General features: G+C 36.8%; 1 protein-coding gene across 3 annotated transcripts in view; it reads left to right on the plus strand.

Moving 5' to 3' along the window:
* Positions 1–8,185, plus strand: part of PAPOLA (poly(A) polymerase alpha) — a 59,007-nt gene that overhangs the window by 378 nt on the left and 50,444 nt on the right. The window lies entirely within an intron of this gene.

Consider the following 8,185-nt stretch of genomic DNA (forward strand, 5'->3'; position numbering starts at 1 on the left):
CTCGCCGCCGCACTTCCCTAGTGCCGGGTTCCCACTTCCCCCCACCCCTCCCTGGCTTCAGCGGCCGTCGGGCCGGGGGCCTTCCCCTTCCGGGAGAGCCGAAGGAATCTCTGTCCCTGCTACTCCGGCTTCTCCGCCCCCTCCGAAACAGCACGGCGGTGTCCGGCGGCGGGGAAGGGAGGCCCTGCCCTTCGCGGGGTCTGCACACGGGCTTCGGGCTCGTCCTCCGCGGCTCCCCGGCCCCTTTCGCTGCGTCGGTTCCCGGTGTCCCTCCGCTGCGTCGCTCTCTTCCTGGGGTTTCCAAGATGACCAGTCTCGCTCCAGGGTTAACCCGCTTCCACGTCCCAGCGTGTCTGGGCGCTAGTTAACAGGCCCGTTCTGAGCGTTGAGCCTGCTCTTTGAACCCCTCCTCCCCCGCCGCAGTCCTCCCCAGCCTTTCCGCCGCCCGAAAAGGGGGTACTTTCCAGGGTGCCCTCCGAAACGCCTCGGCTTCCGCATCGCTCGCCCTGTTCTGTTTTAATAGGATAAACGGCTTGCAACCTGCTTCCTTCTCCTTCCATCTCTTAGTGATACTTTGTGTTTTTCTGATTGTGGATTTTAAAGCTAATCCGTCTGTGCCTTCTGATCTCAGTAAGCCTGCATCGTGTACTTTTCTTTTTCCTCCTAAGGATTTAAAAAAGTTTTTCTTTCTCATTGAAAGAATGGGAAGTAATTTGGAAACTCACTGTTGGGATAGAAAGGTGACAGCTTATCTTCTGCGTTTATATAAGTGTTGAGGCCTATATAGTGAGACTGCATTTCTTTCATTTTAGAAGAGTGAGGAGTAAGTGCCTCTCTGAGCCGAGGGACCGTGTTTCCTTCTTCGTAGCGGCAAAACGAAGCATGTAATTGATACCCGAAGTTTTTCTTACATGCAAAATAAAGCCTTTATGGTTTCTAGACACGTAATGTAGCACCTCTGGTTTTATTTTTTTAAGTAGACAGTTTCTTTTCTGCACCTATCACCGATTATAGTTTTACGTTTTTATTTACATGTGAGCGTCCATATGCGAATCTGTGTATGTCTCTTTACAGGTGAGGCTCTAACTTTGACACAGGCTTAGACATCTATCAAGATATTAGACACCTAATACATTTTACACAATATTTTAAAAAGGAATTTCATAACGCCTGCCTTCTCACCCATTCCTGTCATTTTAAGAGGCCTATCAACATTATTTTTGTAACGAGAATATTTGTTTTAATTAAACATACAGACCTAATTTTAGAATCTGCACCATCCCTGTTAATTGATTCATCCTTTCATGGAAGGGTAAAAAGAGGCGCTAGGAGAACCTAGTCTAAGCAAAATTTTTGTGACCTTTTTCTGTTCAGCAATAATTAAAATAAACCTAAATGTTTGCAGTGATTCCATGTGATTTCTTTGTGTTAGCTCACATTTTTTTGCTGCGTTTGAAAAGGGACTTCTCTTTCTGATAATCATTTGTTTTAAAAATTGATCAGTGAAAGGAAATGTGCGCCTTAAAAGACTTTCGTAAGAACATAGCTTAAGTAATAAATTTTCTTTCTAGAAATTAAGTCTTTTTATACCTACTTTTTTCAAACTAACTTTGAGGGGAGAGGTGTACATTTCCTATACAGACCTAAGTCCTTCCAATTTTTTGACAGTAATTCAAAGGTAGAAAATGGAAGACGGAGTCAAGACAGCAGATTTACACACAGATATTGCTTTTCTAGTGTGTTTCTTGAAATGTGAACAATATGGCCAGTTTTTCATAAGCTGGCCTTCTCATTTTTAACCTAAAGTGCACTATAGTCCTTTAAATAAACAATGTAAAGACCGAAGCCTGCATAGTTAAATAGGTCTTATTCCTCACTAATTCCCGTTTTTTTTCATGTTTGATGTTTTAAATTGTGATTTCCACCTTATATTGTGTTTGACTTCCACCTTCATTTTTGGTATGCCTGACCTGTTAAATTTCGGTGCGTGGGTAGGGTTGAGGCATAGACTGCAGTTGAGTTGATTTATTGAAGTTTATACCATAGATATTGAAGTTTAGGTCATTACAAAACATTGCGAACACGGGTTCATCTTTTGTCTAAAAGTCAAATGTAATTGCACATATAATTTTGAAAGGCTCATGTGATTTAAGAGCCATGGTGATTAAAGCTTCAAAAAATGTTGGTAGAGTTTCTCACGTAGGTATGATTGACATTTTGGGCTGTATAATTCCTTGCATTGGGCTGCTGTCTTGTGTTTAGTAGGGTGTTTTTAACAGCACCCCTGACCTCTACCTGCTAGATTTCAGAAGCCCTGCCTCCCCATCTTCCCAGTAGTTATTACTAAAAATGTCTCCTGATACTGCTAAATGTACCCTGGGGTCAAGATCTCTTGGTTGAGAACCAACCACTTCATTAATACAGAATATAATACCCTTATGGAAACTACATTTCACTTTCTTCCCTACTCTATGCTGGTCAGATCATTATTTGCATCATCTCAGTTCTGGCTATCACACTTCTAATAGAGTAACCAGTATCAGTGACCTAGTTAGCATTTGTGCCACATTCATAGACTCCGGTTGAAGTTACTGGCAAAGATATTTAGCAAGACTTGGGGGAGACAGTAGCTTTTCTCCCAAATATTTGTGGCGCTGTCACAAAAAGGAATTGAAGTAGTTTCATGTAGCCACCGCAGGCAGAACTGGGACCTGTTAGCGGATAGTGATATTGTGTGGCAGTGGTTCACAGAATGCAATCTGTGGAAGCCTGGAGGGTGTGGGTCCCTGAGTTCCTTTCAGGGATTACATAAAATCCAAACTATTTTCATAACAATGCTGAGATATTACGTCTTTTTTACTCTGTTGATACTTGCATCAGTGGTGCAAAAGCAGTGATGGCAAATGCTGTTCATTCCTTAGGAAGAGTTAAGGCAGAGGCACCATATTGTACTAGTAGTCATTGTATTTTTTCAATACATATACAGTTAAAAGTCCTTGATGAAGCAGTAAAAATGTTAATTTTATTAAATCTTGACCCTTAAGTTTGTCTTGCTGTGATAAAATGGGAAGTATACATAAAACTGTACACAAAAAGTAGAATGGTTGTTTAGAGAAGAGCACATATATGATTGGCTTGTGAGCTAAACTAGTGTTTATAGAGATTTTTTTTTACTTGAAAGAACAAGTGATGAACTGTGGATATTCATACTTGACTGTTTAGTATTTACTTGAAAAATGAAGTGAGCCTGTCTCTTTAAGGAAAATAACTGACCGTATTTGTGACCAGTGATAAATTTTGAGCTTTCAAGCAAAAATTAGAATTTTAGGGAGCTTGTTTCTGCCATTGTGTGCTTGACAGCCTCCCAATTAAAAAAATTTCTCATTAGATTGTTGGTGATATTAATGAATATAGGGGTTTTTTTTGATAGTCTATAATAATATGTCAATATTTGGAAGACATGTGTAATTCAGTGGACCCACATTTTCCAAGTCACCAGTCATAATGTAATACAATCATCCGTGGGTAAAAGGTACCTTTGAAGTGCAAGGTAGGTAGACTGATGGCTTTTAAAGCAAGAATATAGAGTTTCTTGATCTGATTTCAGCTTTCATACTGTAACTCATCTTAATGAAATTATCACTTGTGGAGTTTTGTTGTGGTATCAAAGATACCTACAATTATTTGAAAAGGCTATTAAAATACTCTTGTCCAGTTATAATGGTATGTCAGGTTTTCTTCATATGTGTCTGCCAAAACAGCTTATTGAAAGGGATTGAGTGCAGACGCAAATATGGGAATCCAGCTGTCTTTGATTAAGCCAGAATTAGAGATTTGTGAAAAACAGTGCTGTTCTTCTCACTACATTTCTGTTTGGGAAAACATTTATTTAAAAATGTTATTTATGCTAACATGTAATGGATTTCTTGTTATTAAAATGAATAAACATTAAAAAAATTCCCAGCTATAATTTCCAATGCAGTAAATAATGGCAGACATAAATCAGGTAAACAAAAGCTCTTTGGGGGTCCTCAGTGAATTTTAAGAGTTATAAAAGAGTCCTAAAACCAAAAAGTTTGAGAACTGCTGCCGTATAGTAACAGCTAACAGCTGCTCCAAGCTTCTATTACCAGTGGTGGTGTCAGTGCAGCATCTTAGGTGTTATTTATCTATCTATCTATCTATCTACCTACCTACCTACCTACCTACCTATTCAGTCTGGAGGAAAAGACACATGTTATAAATACATTTTTTTGTTGTTAGTGAAAAACAATGCATTTTTTCCCTTCTAACCTGAGAGATTTTGATTCTCAGATTTTAAGATTTAGAGATTTTGTAATGAATTGCTTGCTGCTTAATAAATGTTGGTTACGGTTTTCAAATGTGGCATTTTGCCTTAAGCGTGTTTTCAGTTCACGCTTTTTCGTGGAGAAGTTGGGAGGGAAGTTACTAGAGTTGAGAAAGTTTTTGAGCTTCCTCAATTCTATTCCATGATAACTCTCCACCCCTTAGGCAAAAAAGCCTTCTGGCTTGATAACATACAACTTTTAAAATGTTCTTTTCGATCCGTCAGGACATGCCATTCCTTGGTAACTAAGCCCCCTTTAAGTTAACATTACAATTAAAGTTCACATTCAGTTGCATTTAGCTAGGCAAGTTTACAAAAGCCACTTTCAGGCAAAATGAGGCCATTTGGGTTCTTACCTATTTCTCATCTTTGGTGGGGATGGGAGGCATGTCTTTTATTCTATATGTTCATTGTTTTTATTATTCAACAGCTTTTAAACAATTGCGAATCTCAGTTTATGATTCACAAAATAACAACTGTAGGAGGTATTAGTTCTCCTTAAAGTTGGTTAAATTGAGGTTCAAAGTAGTCACTTGGGTATGAGGACAAGTCGTAGACTGGGCTTTAATTCAACTCTGGGTTCCATGTTCCATTCTCATTCTGGTACTATACCATCTCCTCTTAACCTTTCTGGGAACTGTTTGATCAGCTCAGTCTTTTTACATGTCTTAAGTAGAATGAATTTTCAATATCAAATTTTTGTGTGTAGGACATTTGAATCTCTCTTTTTTTTTTTTTACTTGTAACATTTAGTATAGACTTACAGTATACATAAAGTATAACATACTGTGGAACCGAAGATCTTAGTATATATTTTTAGTGACTTATTTATCTAAAGTCATGTACAGATTGACCAGTTATAGACTCCCAGTTTGTGAGTGGAGTCTGCAGCTTTTTCTATGGAAAGTGTTTGTTTTTTAATCTTTGGATTGCAGGTCTGTAGAATTGTATAGCATTCTTATTTGTGGAAATTCAAGAGTTGGAAAGAAAACAATGTAGGGGTTTTTGGATATCTCTACTTTCTTTCTCTTCTGTCACAGAATTGTCTTTCAAATTTGTATTCCCTCTATATTAAGAATAGTTTTCTTATCATTTTGGTCATCAGAAACATCTACATTGTATTTACGGGAGTTACTGTGTATAGTACTATGATTTAATATATTTTCGACTATTCCCACCTGATAAAATTTTATACTTTTCCAAAATTTCCATTTTATTTACATTTTCTTCATTTTCAAGTATACTTGGCAAATTGATGCAGGACTGCTGCTATTTGGCTGTTTTTTGTACTACATTTAGCCCCTCTTGAGAGAGAGCAAGGGGCAGTTGGAAGTGCCCTTAGGAAGGAAGGAAAATAACTTGGCTGTTGTTATACTTGAACATCAAGTACCCTTTCTCTGCTTAATCAACCTTGTATTTCCAAAGTTTGGCCTTGGGATTCATTGTAACTTATTCCCCTTGGGCATAAACTATTGGTTCATCAATGTTTGAGCCTCTGCTGCTCCTTTCTAGCTGTTGGCTGGATGATCCACCTGGAATACGTGTTTTAAGAATATAGTTAGGTTCTAAATATATGTAATACGACTTACACAGAACACGTATGGCAGGCGAATTAGCCATCCTTAGAATAGTTTCTTAGCAAATACATTGTTAGCTCTATGCTTGACTCTAAGCTATTAGCAAACTTAAAACGCTAAACTTATTGTGAAAAAGGAGATTTGTACTGTTTTTTGCTAAGAATTACTATTTAATGCACATTTACATACTTTAGAGATCCCTTATTTCTTTTCTGTCCAGTGTCCTTTTTTCCTGCTTAATCTGAATGGGCACATAATATTTTAGGTTGAAGCCCTTTAAACAGCCAGTTAGTGGTTAATTGTTACATTAAATAAGTTACTGTGATTTAGGTGATTGCTTCTAAAGAATATCAAGCAAGTTAAGCTTTCAGTTTTAACGAAAACTATGAAGAAATGATAAAGTGTTTTCTGATGGTTGGTAGCTATACATTTTGAGGAAATGTACCCTGTTAATACTATGGGCCACAACATATACCATATACCTAATATGAAGAACAGGGATTTATCAGTTGTATGAGTATTAACAATTTGGAAAAACACCATTGGTGATACATTGTCCTTTTCTTTTGTGTTACTCATCTGCCTAGACTGCACTCTTCCCCCTCGCCCTTCCATTCAGAGTACACACTTTTTTAACTTTTTCTTTTGACAGAGTCTTGTTTCTTCGTTTCTGTAATATGTATTTTAAGCTTTTATTTTGCAGTTATCTGCTGTTTAAGTATCTGAATCCGAGGCCAAATTTGAGACTGTCACTAAGAACAGAGATCATCTTTGTATTCCTGATTTTAGCCTGGTTTTTCATACATATTTAGGAGTTCAGTAAATTTTAGCCTAAGTATTTATTATACTATACTTTTGGCAAAAATAAGTTAAATGAGCAAAAGGTGCTTTTAGGAAAATTGGTTTGATGAAGTTTGAGAACCTTGGATGCCTTAGTTTTCAGGAGCAATAAATAAAGCATGATTTACTTTGTATTAGCTATTTCTGATCAGAGTATTGCACTGAAAAATCCATTTTTAAAGTTATTTTATTTCTTTAATGTGTTTTGATTAGCATAAACTGAGTTTTTAGCCAATAATTAAAAAGCTATTTATTGTTTTAAACTGAGCATTTATTTGGTGTTCCTCTGCTAGGGAATGATCTTAGGGGGTGATTTTAGCCTCCTTATTATCACAAACTAAATTTGATGGTGAATAGCAGAATTAGAAGATTTTTTTAACTTTTGTTCGACATCTTTAATATTTTTAAGAATAACGAATTGAAACAAAACTTTAAACTGTAAGTGAAATCCTCTCATCAGTTTACTTGGTATGTGTCTGCACATATAGACACAATACACAAATAACTTTTAAAGATATAAGACTATAGTGCAAGATTTGGAGGCACTTTAGCTTTTATACATAGAGGTTATGATTATAGTCAGATACCTGTGTTTGTATCCTGGCCCAGTGAATTTAATTATGCCTTTTTTTTCCCTCTCTCTTTAGTTTCTTTATCTGTGAAATGAGAGTTTATTTTTTTAATGAGTTCTTAAGAACAATTGGGAAAAACGTAAAGTGCTTCACACACTTCTTGGAATATGTTGAGGTTTTGCCAAATACTAGTTTTTATTATAGTTACAGTCTGCAGCTTTTCACCTGACATCATGGTCATCTTTCCATGCAACTACATGTAATAACTACCTTGTTCTTTTTATATCACATAGTATTATGTTGTAAGAATGTACTATAATTAACCAGTTCTATCTTAATGGATATTTAGGTTGTTTCCAGTTTATTAGTGCATTGTATACTGTGCTCCAGTGAACAACCTGGGGTAGCTTTTTGTATGATTCCTATGAAAAGGGTCAAATTACAGAACCTCTGGGAATAAAAGAGGTATTTATTCGCAAGTACCAAGTATGCTTCCTCTAGGGAATAACCCTGGGACAGACACTGCTCATTTCAAGCTTGTTGTTGTTGTTGTACAGGATTTGGGGCCCATTTATGGCTTGTCTTCTAATACATTGTACCTCTCCCCAAGGAGTGCCTGGAAATTTGGATTTTTATTTAATATTTTATATATCAAAATGTGAATTGAATAAGATATATCTTCTAACTTCAGGGCTTTCAGTTTGGGTCCTGTGTCCTAGTATATGTACGAGAAATTGCAAAAGAAGTTGCTAGACATTAACTTTAAAAATCAATATATGCATTTTTAATTTTGATGACCGTTGCTGGGTTGCTTTTTTAAATGATATGCCAAGTTCACTTCCATTGTG

Source organism: Pteropus alecto, unplaced genomic scaffold (genome assembly GCF_000325575.1).
Source record: "Pteropus alecto unplaced genomic scaffold, ASM32557v1 scaffold8, whole genome shotgun sequence".
NCBI classification, from domain to species: Eukaryota; Metazoa; Chordata; class Mammalia; order Chiroptera; family Pteropodidae; genus Pteropus; species Pteropus alecto.